We start from the raw sequence: 16,941 nt of genomic DNA on the forward strand, positions 1-16,941 counted from the left end.
GGAGTCCTTTTGCAGCAAGACCAATGGATGCACATCTCTGGCATCCTCTTCCTCAGGCTCCTCACCAGACTAGAAAGCCAGATGAGTCAATAGGCCACACAGGGAAAACAGTGTGCTTGGCCTCTTCCAGACTCTCCGCTAATGTGAAACAAATAATTCTTTTCAGTGGGAAGAAATTATAATCACCGAGGCTCTGGGCATTTTGGTCTAGGACCCACACCAAGCCAGAGGCCAGCTCTTCCATGCTTCTCTACAATTGCATTTTACATTGAAAATGTTATTTGCCTGCGATCAGCAAACACAGCTAATGATTTTCCCATAAGGAAAGTTGGCATCATGCATGTGTTGGTCAAATCACACAGAGCAAAAAGACCACTTGCTGGTGGCCCAGTGAACTGGGCACTGAAAAAATGCTCATACAACAGTAAAGCTTAATTAAATGAATGTCCTCAAGTTGATTCTCCAAAGAGGAAACTGCCATCTCTGCTGCGAAGGTGGTTTTGAAACTCAAATGGAACCACTAATTGGAGATGAGGTAGCATGTTCACGAAGTGAAAAGCATGGATCTGGAAGGGTATCTCTCAAGGTGCGTATCTATAGCACACAGGGGAGCGGGCACCAGAGCCAGCAACAACTCACTGCTGGAAGGAGCAGCGCAGCCAGTGCAAGGCTGTATCCCTGCTGGAAGCGAGGTCCAGTGCTCCTCTGTACGGCAACACGTGAAAGAGCCAGCACACTGGCTTGTACTTTGTATTTCTGTGTAGGACAGAGGCACCACACGTTGTGGTTCACAAATGAGTTTGGAAAACAGCCTGGATTTTGCCAACAAGGCAGACCTTGCTCTAGGGATACAGCGAAGAAATCTGATGAGGGAAAGGAATGAAGCAGTAAAAGCCACCAAAAACCAACAAGCTCAGACTGCAAGAACCCAAGAAGCAACCCCGGCTAAAACTACATTATAATCCACTGCCAAGGAGACAGCGTGAAAACTGGAATGTGGAAGAGAAAAAAATAACTAAATCAGGTAGTCACCACTAACTAAATAAAGAGCAGCAGTACACACAGTGACTGTGGACAGGCAACCATGCAATGAGAAAGGAGGATTCTCACAGTGTGTTTATAGCAGGGGTAGGAAAATCTGCTGTATATTGATTTTAGATAGAACCAGACACAGGATCTGACAGGAGCACAGCTCCAGCTTCAGAGATTTCAAGTCAGAGGTAAAGTTTTAAAAAACAGAACTTAAAAAGTCATGTTTCCATTTCTTTAAACCTTTCTCTTTTTTCATTTTTTTATTTTTCGCTTGGTAGAATGAAGCAGGTATTGCATTGTAGAAGGACTTTTATACAGAACAACACCATTTTCAGGTTCACATAGTGATGACATACTATATTTTTCTGGTTTTATCTGCCAAAGTCTTGACAATGAAGGGTTTTAATTCCATACTATCATGTGCATCATAATAGCAACCACAACATGCTAATTATTTTCCACCAGTATAACGGCCTATAATTTCTACTCAGAATTGCCTCCACAGAGGTAAACTGGCTGTGATCCATGAAGAATGGCCAGGTAAGAGCTTGGAAGAAGCAGTGATTTCTCAGCTCAAGTGGTAAAATCCATCTAAATATGCAAAAGGGCCTATGAGTCTACGCTGCACAGCGTGCTCCAAGCTAAATCCCAAGGCTGCTCCAGACAAGCTAGCTCAGATACCCAGAGCAGCGTAGCCGGGTTAGTGCAGTGGTGTGGGTGGGCTACTAGGTGACAAGCTCACTTGCGTGTATCTCGATAGGTATACACATTAGTATCTCAATAGTGATGCACACGCGGGCTTTGCACCAAGTCTGCTGGTGCAAGGCTGAGCTGAGGCTTAAGGATCAGGGACCTCCAAGCCACTGTTGATATAAAATGCAAGTCTGCAAAACCTATCCTCCCCGTGCAGTGGATTATAGCCCACTATAAAGAGACGCAAAACATGTTTCCAGTTAACAGACAGAAAGATAGTGTCCTTTAAAGCAGGTTTGAGATTCCTTCACAAGAAAAATCGGACACAGGACAGGTAGTAAACCTGTTACGGAGTGTTACAACTAACACAGTAAAAAGAAAACTTGCTAGTAAAACCAAATTGTTCAGCAATCAAGGCACCTTAGCATAAGGCCAGTGGGAAAAAGCAAGAGGGAGACTTGCTTGAGCTGTAGATGTTACTGTAGTATGGGCAAAACTCCCATTACTCAGCACCTAGGAGGAAGCAGAGACGCAAAACAACAGGAAGTTGTTTATATATATATGTGTGTGTGTGTATATATATATATACACACTTATATATGTAAAGCTGTCTCATCATGTTCATCGTGACAACTTTATGGACCGTCTACATACAAGGAGCGAACAGGTGAAAAGAGTAAATGGTATGAAATCTTGGAAAGGACATACTCTGACACAGTTGTACACAAATTTATTTATATGTGCAGATAAAAGTAAACTGGTGGCAAAAACATCCTTTATTTCACAGTGTCTTTTAAGGTGTTTTGCTTGAGATTTGACCAAGGCGATTTAAAATATTCATAGTCAACATTATACACGCACATGTGCACAGACACTCCAGAAGGATTGTGCTGCTGTCACTATCTTTAGTTTTAACCTTATTCAGGTCACCCTAGACCCTGTGGGACTGCGCTCTTGTTTACTGTCTAGTAGCTCAGACATGATTTTCTCCAGAGATAGCCGCCCAGAAAGAGCCTTTCGACAGAATGGAAACTCTCTACCAAGAAACCCCCGAGGGAACAGCTTGAAGACCTCCCTACTAGCTGCTGAGAGGATAGAAATGTATAATAATAGAACACCAGACCTCTCCTAGTTTAAAGCGTGAATTTGTCTGGTTTCGGTTTATTTGCTCATTTGTTTTGCTTAGACTGCCAAACTGGCATTCTTACAAAAGCAGTGAACCCAGAAATTTCGGTTCAGAGATGGGCAGCTTGATAGAGGGAATTGCACCAGGGAGAGCTTTTCTTCTCCTGCCCCTTTGCAGCTTCAGTCTAATTGCTGTATCGGTGGAAGAACAAAGACACAGCAGAGATATACATAGATATCCACAGCGTGCAGCTGCTCACCCTTAGCATCTTGTAAATGGTATTGCAATGAAAAATAAAGCTCTGGCATTGCAGGAGGTAAGATTGCAATGTAAAATAAGGAATGGTATTGGGGTTGGTCACTGAAGGAGTATTGAATGGTTACAAGTGATGTAGTGTAATTAGTGAAGATCAGAGGAAAAGAAAATTTAAAGACACGACCTGCTAGAGACGCTGCAACTTTTTATACATGCTATTGTTCACCTCACCAAATCATAAAAGGTGTCCTAAAACACTAAATGGGCTCTCAAAGTGCACTTACAGGCTGACTGAAGGAGTAATATTTCTCCTAACCTGATTTATTGTTGCTATTCATGACCAACAGAATTTATAATAATTTAAGTATTTATTTAAGATGTGAAAATTTTCAAAAATCTCTCATGCTAAGCAAATTTAGAGTGTGAGAACACGGTGTGATTTATCAGCTGTGAAAAAATCTTACTAAACGCCCATGCCTCCAGGGGCATTTTTCTCAGGGTCACTATTGACAATAGTTCTCACACAGCATCTGATCCCATGGTATTCACCAAAATCACACTTTTTTTCTGCATTATCGTCTGGGATAGATTTTTGTTTTAACAGTGGAAAGAGACCCACTACTTCTGCTGGTTCTTTCCCCTCCGCAAGGCTTTTCTTCCTATTGCTTAGGCTTTCTCCTGCAAGGGAAAATTAGAAAGCATTAAGCACTAAATCACAGCTTAAAATCATTTATTCCTATACAAATAAAAGCACCCATGAGCACCTCCACAGGATTTTTTTTTCTGGAGGTTCTAACCTAAGCAGCAGCAATTTAACATTTTTCTCTTAAGCACGTAGCAAAAGGATTCACCTCGGAGGTGAAAAACTTTCAAGTCAAATGTGGGGCATGTACAATGAATGCCAGAGAGCAAGCAGCTCATGAAAATGCTCATGCATTAGTAACATAAATGTATTCAGACTGTAGGACAGCAACAAATAACTTCATATAGCGAAAGCAGTTAAACTCAGGTACATGCTAAAAACAAAAAGCATGATAGTTTCGACAAATTGAACAGTTCTAGGGTGCCAGTCTCAAAGGGATTATACACAGTCTGAACACAAACTGTGTACATAGAAGCTCACGCATAGCTTTGAGAGTGAAATCTAAAAGTATGCTTTCACAGAATCACAGAATGGTAGGGTTGGAAGGGACCTCTGGAGATCATCTAGTCCAACCCTCTTGCCAGAACAGGGTCACCTAGAGCAGGTTGCACAGGAACGCGTCCAGGCAGGTTTTGAATGTCTCCAGAGACTGAGGATGACCTCCCTCGACCTGCTGGCCACACACTTCTTGATGCACCCCAGGATGCCATTGGCCTTCTTGGCCACAAGGGCACATTGCTGGCTCGTGGTCATCCTGTTGTCCACCAGGACTCCCAGGTCTCTTTCAGCTGAGCTGCTCTCCAGCAGGTCAGCCCCCAACCTCTACTGGTGCATGGGGTTATTCCTCCCCAGGTGCAGCACCCTACACTTGCCCTTATTGAATTCCATAAGGTTCCTCCCTGCCCCACTCTCCAGCCTGTCCAGGTCTCTCTTTATGGCGGCACAGACACCTGGTGTGTCAGCCACCCCTCCCAGCTTTGTGTCATCGGCAAACTTGCTGAGGGTGCACTCTATCCCCTCATCCAGGTCATTGATGAATATATTGAAGAGGACTGGACCCAGTACTGACCCCTGGGGAACACCACTCGTCACTGACCTCCAACTAGACTCTGTGCCCCTAATCACGACCCTCTGAGCTGTGTCTTTCAACCAGTTTTCTATCCACTCCACTGTCCATTCATCCAACCCTCACTTCCTAAGCTTCCCTATGTGGATGCTGTGGGAGACAGCGTCAAACACCTTGCTGAAGTCAAGGTAGACAACATCTACTGCCCTCCCCTCGTCTATCCATCCAGTCCTGCCATCATAGAAGGCTATCAGATTAGTCAGACATGATTTCCCCTTGGTGAATCCATGTTGAGTACTTCTGATAAGCTTTCTTTTCCTCCACATGCCTTGAGATGATGCCCAGAATGAGCTGTTCCATCATCTTTCCAGGGATGGAGGTGAGGCTGACCGGCCTGTAGTTCCCCGGATCCTCCTTCTTGCCCTTTTGAAGACTGGAGTGACATTGGCTTTCCTCCAGTCCTCAGGCACCTCACCTGTTCTCCAGGATCGTTCAAAGATTATGGAAAGTGACCTGCCAATGACTTCCCCCAGCTCCCTCAGCACTCTCAGGTGCATCCCATCGGGGCCCATGGACTTGTGGATGTCTAATTGACCTAACTGATGCCTCACTTTATCCTCCTTAACCAAGGGGAAGTCTTCCTCTTTCCCTGTTTTTTTCTCCAAGGCCTGGGACTCCTGAGGGCTGGGCCGAGCAGTAAAAACTGAAGCAAAGAAGGCATTGAGTAACTCCGTCTTCTCCGCATCCTCCGTCACCATGGCTCCTGTCTTATTCAACAGTGGGCCCACAACTTCTCTGGTCTTCCCTTTTCCTCCAATATACTTGAAGAAGCCCTTCCTGTTGACCTTGACATCCCTTGCCAGGTTTAATTTCAAAGAGGCTTTGGCTTTCCTCGTTTCATCCCTGCACACTCTCGCAGCATTCTTTATCACCATTAAGGCAAAAAACAGTGTATCAGCTTCAAAGAGCACAAAGGTTTTGCTAGGGGGAATGCAAAGAAGCAAAGGTGTCTTATAGATGCAGTAGGAAGTCTTTCAACATGTCAGCTTCAAGTTTTCAGCCTTCTGGCCCCAGGAGCACCTCCGCCACCTCTGCCCCTGGTGTCCCAGTATGGGAACAACGAGCTGCTCTGGCCCCATGCGCTGAAAAAGCAAGCAAGAAAGTATGAGAAGGAAGCAAGGACTTTAGGTAACAACTTCATTAGAGCCAGGCTTGGTTCAGTACGTTCCTCCCCAATTTCTTTTCAATCAGATAGCCACTGGTGACAATGAAGGGAGTGCTGTGGCAGCTGCTGCATTGGCCAGCTGTCTGAAATGTCAGAATTAAAAGCATGAAATATTGACTGGAGCTTTAAAGGCTTTGTATCCTCAGTGGATCAAGGGCAGAAAAGGCATCATGACACTGACACTGCCTTCAGTAACACGCATATGATTCACAAACGTGTAGAAGAGAAGGCACCGGGGAGACCTTATAGCAGCTTTCCAGTACCTAAAGGGGGCCTACAGATGAGATGGGGAGGGACTCTTTATCAGGGAGTGTAGTGATAGAGCGAGTGGTAATGGTTTCAAGCTGAAAGAGGGGAGATTTACATTAGATATTAGGCAGAAATTCTTTACTGTGAGGGTGGTGAGACACTGGAACAGGTTGCCCGGGGAAGCTGTGGCTGCCCCATCCCTGAAAGTGTTCAAGGCCAGGCTGGATGGGGCTTTGAGCAGTTGGTCTAGCAGGAGGCCTCTCTGCCCAGGGCAGGGGGGTTGGAACTACATGATCTTTAAGGTCCCTTCCAACCTGAACCATTCTATGAGTCTATTAAAGGGTTTTCTGTGCCACACCTTGCCTCAGCATACAACAAAGATCAGGTAGAAAAGGACAGACACCCCAACAAACCAAGGAAGTAAGACTACTGGTGAAGCAAATAAAGCAGAACAGCTCCTTACAGGAAATTGATTTTAAGGGTTTCGGTGATGGTTAGAACACATGGCAGATAGAGGGACTGCATAAGAGAAAGTACCAGCCAGAGACTATGGGGAGACAAAGGTGGGCAGAAAAATGGAAGGAGCATTAGAAGCAGAAGGATCAGGGAACAGAAGCAAAACAAAAGTAAATGGAGAATTTGTGGAGTACAGGAAAACACGGTACGAGTGAAGCACAACACCAGTGAAGACATCCAAGAATGTGGTGGGGTAGGCCAAGCTGCAGAATCCTTTGCTCCTTTAGCAAATCTGCTGCTTCATGTGGACTGAGGGAGCAAGGCTGACAGTAACGCAAAGTGAGGAAATAGCATATTATCACTATTGCATGCACAGGGAAGACATCTTTAAATTTTTCACGCTGTGATGGGGGAGGAGTAGAGTCTGTTTTGACAGATCCTTCTCGCTTGAGAGATACTGTAAATGGTGGATACCATTAAAACCTGAAGAAACGGGTAACCTAGAAATTCTCTTCAAGACTTACTCTGTACAGCGACTCTGGAAAAATAGCCATTAAAACTGTAACCTATTTAACTTAAATAGGTTAGCTCACTTTAATAGTGTCTCACAGAATAAATGTTTGAATTCTTATTTCAGCTTCTAGATGACCTTGGAGCATCAGTGTGAGCACATGAAGACGACAGGAGGCTACATGCTGCAGAATGAACCATTTCTTGCAGCAAGCTGTTGTCAACAAGCCTGGCAGAAGCATATGACCTGCCCTACAGAGCATCATTATTGCCAGTCATTCCTGTCTTTAAATCATGTCTGTGTGCACTCTTTGTTTGCCTTCATTGCCAGTAGCGATCATCGGGAAACACTTCACTGTGATACCTCAGATCTACAGATCACCTCTGGTCCTACCTCATTCCCTTGAGGTGTCTCTCAAAACAGAAAATACATGTTGTGTGTTTGTGTTGTGCGTCTCTCCCCTTGAGGGTGAAACACCAGATTAATCCCTTTTAAACAAGTAAACAGAAAAGGGTGTGAAATGCTAAAGAGTTTCTACATCTGTCATGTCACCACAAAGCTTTTCTTACCCCCTGTAGAATTTTACACTAAATGCATTTGAAAAAAAGAGGCAATACGGTTGCTGAACCTGCTATTCCTGTACCTATATGCCTGTACAGGTATCTACCCACAAGGATATCTATTCTTAAAGGAGTCAGAAAACAGTAGATCTGAGCTTGAGATGGAGTCGAAACCAAGCTACTGAAATTCTGCAAGAAAGCCATGCTATGTGGTCTAGTGATGGGCAACATTCACTTTCCATCTTCTAAGCAGAAAAGCTAGACTGCAGCCAGGGAACACTTCTTAGTCAACATTCTTCAAAAGAAATCAGCAAAATCCCAAAGAACAAAGCACAGAGACTTTGATGGTGTCCTGCAGGAGTAACACCAGAGGCAGGAGAAGGTGAAAGTAAAACTAGGCCAAAATCACCTATCATTTGTGTACAATTCAAAATGCAGACAGCATTCCTTAGCTACTGAAAGTTTCTCGAGCTTTGTGACCCATGCAGTGACCTGGTACTACAGGGCCACGCTGCCCCTGTATGCTTACCAGCGGAAAGCTTGAGTACAGACTTTACTTATCAGTCTGGCAGCTACACAAGAGAATGATGGGAAACATTGAAAAAAATTTCTGTTATTGCAGCCCAAACATGCAAGGCAATCAGCCTCTTCCACAGCGTGCTGAAATTATCGCTGTTTTGCATGTAGTTTTCAAAGATGACCCTCCTTCCCTGCAAATTTAATGAACTATAACTAGCTTAGCTGAAGTATCTCACCTTAGATTTGGATTTGTAGCCATTAGTAGCGATATGAGAGACTAGAGGTTTTCTCCTGTCAATATTCTTCTAATAGAAAATACAAAATTTCTTTTCCACTGAAGCAAGGGATAACATAACCTAGTTGAAGGGAGTAGATCTTGGATACATGACCCGGAAATGTTATAGATTTTAATGGCCTTCAAATCAGACACAATATATACTTATATTGACATCATTTTAATACATTCTGATTAAAAGTTTCAGACGGTATTTCCTTTCCAACGTTTCCTTACTTCCAATGCACACATCATTTAAGTAAGTTAATCTTGTTGATTTTTTTTAAAATGGGTGACCAAGCAGCACGGAAGGAAGCAAAATTGAGACTGGGAGAAACTGAACAAGTCTTGTTTCAAAACACCTCTTGTTTCAAAAAATATCTTCAATTTACATAGCTCCTTATGTTGTAAAAGTTAGGGGATAAAACAAGATACCTGCGTGCTTGTTTCATTTATGCCCTCTTTAGGAAAACGAATACTACAATTTGTGCATCCAACACCAGACCCCAACATTTTAATACACGTTAAGAACTCAATAAGTGACAAACCTCCAGAAGCAGTTGCCTGTAGGCAATCAGTATCTCCAGCATTGTCAGTATAGGGCCAGAAGCTGTTCAGCAGTTGCATCAACTACCTGGATGCAAAAAAATACAAGGTACATAGATAATACAAAGGCTAGCAGAGTGATACATGCTGCTGTACACAAAAAATAGGATGTCAGTAGAGCCCAGTCTAGGACAATAACAACACCAGGATCAAGTGGACAAGAACTTGCACCTATGCTCTCAGGTGAAAACCTGAGACCAAAGGAAAAAAGAAAGTTGGGTTGTACACAGTTGGGTAGTACACAGGAAGGAACACAAAGGCTCTTCTCTCTTTTTGTGCTTTGTTGAGATCAACAAACAAGTAGTGCATTCAATCCTTCCTCCACTTCTTAAGACGAAATATCACAAATTGAAGAGGCTGCAAAAATTGACGCAGTACTTGGAAAAGTGACCTAATTGTAACAGAGACCACTTCATCAAAAAAAAAAAAAAAAGACATTATGAAAACTTACTGAAGAATTATTTGCTTTTAAATAGCTCACCTTGAGAACGGGGTGAACAGCAGGATGTTCCCAGTCTGTGAGGATCCAGTCTGTGGGAGATACCAAATTTTGTAGTCAAATGCTATGCTGATGGCAACATAGTCCAGAAGAACTTTACAAAAGTAAGTTAGAAAAAAGTTGACAGAAGAGCTTCAGCAAACATAAATTTAAAATGATGCCTACAGGGAAAAGTAATCTAGATCTTGCCTGCAAGATGCTGAACTCACATTTGGCAATTACAACTCAGGAACAGGATCTTGGAGTCACCACTGAAAGGGCTCGGAAAGCCTTGGCTCTATGTCCAGAGGCAGTTAAGAAACCCAAGAAAATGTCAGCCATCATCACAAAGGGCACTGAGCAATGACACACATGGTTCTATCCATCTTGCGGCTATCCAAAACCTTGGCACAGTGATGACTTGAGTACTGTAGGCTGTTCTGGCCTCTGCAACTTAATAAGGTGGTAGAGGAAGGTGTTGAGGATGGTGACTAAGGAGATCAAAGAAATTTAGCAACTATTCCCTTCAGGAGTAGCTGCTTTGCCAGGCAAGAGGGTGGAAGAGAAATATGATCAAGATTTACAAAACCTTAAAGTCAGCAGAAAAGGTGAATGCAGAACTGTTACCAAATCTCACAAACCCCAAATAGGGGACACACAGTGAAAATGAGATATCAGTTTAAAACACACCTAAGAAATTAGATTTTTATTATTTTATTTTTTTTTTCTTATAGAGGATAGTGAGTATTTGGAACTTGCAGGGAGATGGACAGTGTCAGAGGGACAAGGCAAATTTGTGCACCATGGGTCCATTGAGAAGATACTGGTGGGAGAGGCAGGAATGTATCTTCTTATATCCTTAATATGGTGACTATGGATGTTGGCAGAATACAAGAGGCACGGACTCCAGATAGTAACTAGGCTTGCAGTCACTTGCCCTCAAACACATGTCCTATCATCTCCAGAAACAGAGATGGATGGTCCAGATGGACCATTTGCATAACAGAGGAAGATTTTCTCATCTGGCCTTTGATAAGCTTTGCTCAGAAAGGTTTATTCTAACTTTTCATACCCTCAAACCTGCCACATAATAACCAGCAATAAAAACTCAGTCTATGAGATATTTTTTTCTTCAAAGTACGAAATTGCCAAAAATAACTCTGCTGCATGACCTGAAACAGTGACATTTTCTAAGACTGAAAAAAAATGCGATAGCCCTTAAGTCATCTGTTCTATGGCTTTGCAACAGTGGAAACCTGCGCCTTATACAGTAACACTGGAAAAAGGGATCAGAAGATTGCTGCCCCCAAGTGAAACTCAACATTTTATTCTTTACCAAGGGTAAAAGTAAAACAACAATCCTGACATTTAGAACATTTATTTATTTTAATTACGAGAGGTAGTGGCAATCAAAATTATTGTTTTAATATCACAAGTGACTTACAGAGTAGGTATACATGGCCATTCATAGGCACTGGAAGATTATCATTCCAGACCACTGATAAAATTTTTAAGTGTATTTCATTTTTCTACAGACACTAATACAATATAGCAGAACTAATGCCTGTCTATCCAGTTCCCTTACCTTTTGCTCCCTTTTGCTCTCTTTCCCCTAATAGAATCTATTTATTTAGCAGCACCAACTAGCAGGCCTCTGACAGCCACGTAGCACATCTCAGATAAATAGCAGAAATCATCTGCCAGGCAACGGCTCATTAAATTACACTTCAGTGGAAAGTCAAATAAAGGCAAATATAATTTGAAAAATAATTTTAAAACCACTTCAAGACATACACCACAAATATAGAGAAGCCATTTTAAAATTACATGTATCCCATTTCTTTTGTCAGTTTCAGTACTGTTAATCTACATCAAGGAGATAATTTCATCAATATTCATGTTAATATATGTAACATGTAATGCAATTTATTAGTCTGACAGAAATCTGAGCAGCATGACTTATTTCTTATGTATGCTCTTATCGCAATGCTAATTAAAAACCTTATCTAAACCAATTTAATATCAAACCAAAAATACGTGTTTCAATATAGTGAGGGAAACACACTTTCAAATGGTTCTATAACCAATAATTTCCTAACGTGCTTTACAGCCAATTTTTTTTCTGTTACACAACCAATTGCAAAAGTCTTCATTTTTGCAAGATATTCATAGTATTTATTAATATAGTATTTGTTCAGTTTTATAAGGTGCTCCTGTGTGGATGTAAGTTATAGAAAAACACAGTAATTATGCCCCAGTTTATATCATCATGATAGTGTTTCCCGGATAGGATGCTTTGAAGTATTTTGTCCTTTTGAGAGCTTTATTCCTTCACATTTACTCTCTTAATCTGAAATTTATTATTTTTGTGGTGACTGTGTTCACACATAGTGTAGACTCTAGCTAGACATTTCTCCATACTGTCTCAAAATAGGTACAGACCTCACTAGTGCAGGTCTCACCCATATCCTTCAAATAGATAAGTTTAAGAGTTGACTTAAGAATGTGCAGAAGAGCTTTATTCTCCTAGCCCCATTTAAACCACTGTTTAAGAGGTTTTAGACCTGTGTTTTAGACCCATCTTGGGTTTTCCATGACGCATTTTATCTTAAGTGCTCAGATCTTTTTCCTGGTAAGATTACCTGCTCAGTGGGAACAAAATTCAGATCATAAGTACGTGCACTCCTATTTATGTGCCTCAATTCTTGCCTCTCAGCAGTCAGGACAGGTCTGTTTGTATGGCAAGCCTACATCTGCTGTTTGTAATGTTGGTGTGCTCCAGACCTCAGGCCCCAGAGTAGGTGACTAATGGTAATAAATCACCTCAGGGATGACCCAGATCACTGGGCCAGGAGGTCACCACATCTCCATTTGACAATAGCGCAATAATAAATTTCACATCCATTCAGGACAAAACAAATGAAACTCCCTGAAAGAAAGTTGTAGTGAGGTGGCGGTTGGTCTCCTTTCCCAAGTAATAAGTGATTACTTGGAGGAGGACAAGAGGAAGCAGTTTCCAGTTGTGCTAGGGGAGGTTTAGATTGGATATTAGGAAAAAATGTCTTTACTGAAAGGGTTACCAAGCATTGGAACAGGCTGCCCAGGGAAGTGGTTGAGTCACCATCCCTGGAGGTATTTACAAGATGTGTAGATGTGGCGCTTAGGGACATGGTTTAGTGGTGGACTTGGCAGTGTCAGGTTTATGGTTGGACTCGCTGATCTTAGAGGTCTTTTCCAACCCAAATGATTCTATGATTCTAACTGCTGGGCACAAGACAACAGCTGTAGCTCTCAATCATGCTGTGTGTGCTAAAAAGTGATAAAAGTATGGATACAACTTTCTGTGGGCTCCACACTCTTCTAGGCTCCTTATATAGATATTTCCCAGTCATTTCTACCTGGCCGAATGCTTTTGAGTACATACGTGCATCAACAGGAAAAACAAACTTATTTAAGTCCAAAGAAAACATATTTAGTTGACTGTTTTGGCTTTTTTTTTTAATTTATTTTTAATATATGTGACAGAAAGAATGCAAGAAACAATGATAATCTGAACACAGAAAGGCATACAGCATGATCACAGATCAGTTTATTAACAGATTAGTGAAGAGACTCCTACTGTACAGGATTTTTTTCAGTGGACATGGAAAAAAGTTTTTCAAACAACTTCTAATTTCCAAGATATGTGGATTTAAGTGTAAGAGATACTTTAAAAATTCATTTGGATTTCAATTGTTTTTATTCAAAGTGACATTAAAAAAAAAAAAGCTTTACATTTTAATGTTCAGTGTTTAATTCATAAAACATTTAAATGTTATTTTAAAATTTTAAGCAAAATTACCTGAGGTTAACATTTAATTCAACCAAGATTTTTTTGGGTCTGGTCTGTGAATGGTAATGAAAAATAAAGAACAGCCTTCTACTTGCATGCTACAGGAAGTGATTTATATCCAGAGCATTCAGTACTCTAAGAATCTCACACTCACCTTTCTTTTTATTTAAATCTGAGAACATGCCTTTAGGATTATATTTCAGCTCTTCGTCTCATTAACTGCTCCCCTGGACTTTGATTTAAATCAGATAGGAAAACTTCTGTTCTGGGGATGCTAATGGAAGCAGGCAATCCCTGGGGTTTTTTTTACAGGCATAAAAGAGTGTCTAGCAAAAAGCTTTGCATTAGGTTAACACCTTACCCCAAATTATAACAACTGTTCAACATTTTTGAAACAAACACGTAAGCCTTCTGAAGATGTGATTTTAAGCAACTGCTGTCTTTCCACTTAAAGCCACTGCATGTATCACCCTCACTATACACATGGCTTTCATTATTATTTATCTTCCCATGGTTCTACCTGCAGTCCTACACTTTCATGTCCCACTTCTCCAGCGGTGATGGGAACAAGGGATCTGAGTGCTCTGTGCCCACTGAAAGCTCAGGTTCACTGCACATCTCCAGCCGACCTCCACTTTCCCCTTTTCCTCCTCTCTTCCTGATTCCTGATGAATCCTCCAGACTATTCCTTCTGTTTTTGTAAATCCCCTGCAATTCCCTCATGATGATCTCCTTGCCCAGGTTCAAAGTTGGGGCTCAAAGTGCTCTGCTGTCCCACTTTCAAATACCACTATCCCCAATTTGACGCTCACTCCCACGCCATGGGATCTATATGCTTCCTCTTTCTTTTAAGCATTACTTATGCCTGCCCTGCTCACTTTTCCTCATGTTGCCAGGACCGTATTTGCCCCCCTCTTTCTGACTGTTCTATATTTTATTCGCATATACGTTCTCTATGTGCTGGCATTACATATTTGGTCCCATGCCAAAGGCACCATTTTCTCCCATGCCTCCCCTCTCGCTGTTGCCGCCCGTTTGGCTCCCACCTGAGCGAGGGCTCCCTGGGCATGGGACACACATAAAAAGTTGCTTTCTTTATATGGCAGCGGCCTGGAGAAAACCAGTATTTCAATGTGACCTTTTTCAGGAACAGCTACAGCCAAACCAAAAAAAGCCCAACTTTCCGGCTCGATGCTGGGGTGTTTATTATCCAGGGAAAACGCAATTATTAACAATTTAACAGGAAACTCAAGTTATAATTATACCAAGAAGTCTGGTGATTACATCTTTGGAGACATAATTGGCCTAAAAATAATGGTGATATTTTAGCTGGAAGAAATGCTAAATTGAAGCAGACAAATTAGTTGTGGTCTTACAGATGATTAGTTGTGAGAGGAGTAAATTTGAGTATACCATTTTATGCAATGTACCCATAAAGGCACCGCAGCACTCTGACTGAATAATTACACAGCAGTCTTAAGCAATAATGGATCAGGAAAATAATCTAAAAACTCAATGTTCTGTGGGGAAAGAGTGACATCTATTACAAGATGAAATAATTCCTTTTGGCTACTTTTATTTTAACTCAATTTTTACCATACCGAGGATTTTTATTCTCTTCATCCATGTGTCTTCTGTTCATTAAAAAAGAGATCAAAAAAGTAATGCCACAATTGAGAAGAGAAACCATTATTAGGAAGCTGTTTAAAATGAAATTTCTCATTTCTGATATCTAGGACAAAATACTTTAGGCCCTTCTAGGGAAACAACTTTTCTTAATCAATCAAAATAAGCTTGATCTTCCTTGTATGTTTCCTTAATGCTACTGATTTCTAGATTGAACAGGTGGAAGAGAAAGTTGAGCATCCATTTCTGATACTTGAGTCAGACAGTCAACTTCCTACTGCCCAGCCAGGCCACGGCATCCGGGCTCCCCATCCCACCATACGTTTGAGACTAGCAAAGCTTCAGTAACAGGAATTCTCCAGCCTTCACTAAATGCGTTGTATTCAACCCTCAGTTCCCAGGAAAAACATTTCAGCTGGTAACGAGTAGTTCGTTTAATAATCCCTCCCCAGTTCCCAAGTCCTAAGTGAATTTTCACTGTATTTTACATATTCCCAAGTACCAAGCAATGCGATTTTGAACTGCCTTGTACTTAACTAATAGAAACGTTTAAAGAGGAGAGAGGAATAACTCCATTCTGTCATGAGTTTCACGCTGGGGTAACACAGGCACAAGACACTACTGTAACATATAATCAATTTAAACTGCCCTCTGCTGCATTGCCGTGCAGCTACAGACACTACAGGGCACTGAACTGTTCAGCTGAGCATGCACACACAGAAATTGTGCAACTGAATCAACAGTAGTACGGTTCCACGCTGCGCAGCACCTCTGGAGAGCGTGTTTAGACTCCGGAAGTGAAAACAGAACGTGTCGGACTGGAGTATTTGAACTCATTTCACTTGGGAGGGCCTGAAAACTCCTACTCTGTAAAAATACATTTCAGCTTCTGGTTCCGGCCACAGACAAAAATAAACATCCAAGGATAGAAACGCTGATCTTTTACCACCTCTCTTTATTACACTTATTTTTAAAAGTGCTTCTTAGCAATCTTGAGATTAATTACCTATACGTATGAAAACAGAGGTCAGCCACAGAAAACTCCTATTTGGGTATTAAAAATTAATATTTATCACTGTATCAGTTCCTTTCCTCTTGCTTTATTTCAGTTTTCTCCTCTTACTAATCAACCCACAATAATACCTGCGTATAATTTATGCTTGTACTTGTACACTTTATTGAAGTTGTACCAGTTTATTTCATTACGTTAAAGTGCCAAAAGAAAAATCTAGTACTCATTGCCACTATATTGTTTTTAGCTGGCATAATCGTCCCCTGATTTCCTAAGTCACAGGCTCTTGTACCATTGCATTCTATTCTATAACATTTGCAACAACGTGGTACCAGCTATTTGTTATACAGTATTGTTCGGATTACAATAGCGCTTTGGAGCAGCTGTAATGCATCAGGAATATACCGTTCCTCTCCAGTCACTCTTAGCTAAGCTGAACATACCTTGCCTCTATAATCTTTCTTCATAAGTTATCAGTTCAACAATTCAACAATTATTTTTTCTTAGAGGTCTAATACTTCTTCATTGCCCCATATATGAAACTTGGATTGATGCCAGATCCAAGACAGAGATTGTTTAGTTTCATGATTATACCACATCATTTTAACTAAGCTTGATTCAGTTGAGAAATAACTATATTTCTATATAGTTATACATTTGTATATACAATTTTGGTGTATAGCTCCTTTTCCTTTTGAAGCATGAATCCTATGAAGGTGATTCCACAAAGACAGCGGACAGCTAAATCTCACTACAAGAGACATTTCTGATTTAGCTG

Source organism: Chroicocephalus ridibundus, chromosome Z, assembly GCF_963924245.1.
Source record: "Chroicocephalus ridibundus chromosome Z, bChrRid1.1, whole genome shotgun sequence".
NCBI lineage: Eukaryota > Metazoa > Chordata > Aves > Charadriiformes > Laridae > Chroicocephalus > Chroicocephalus ridibundus.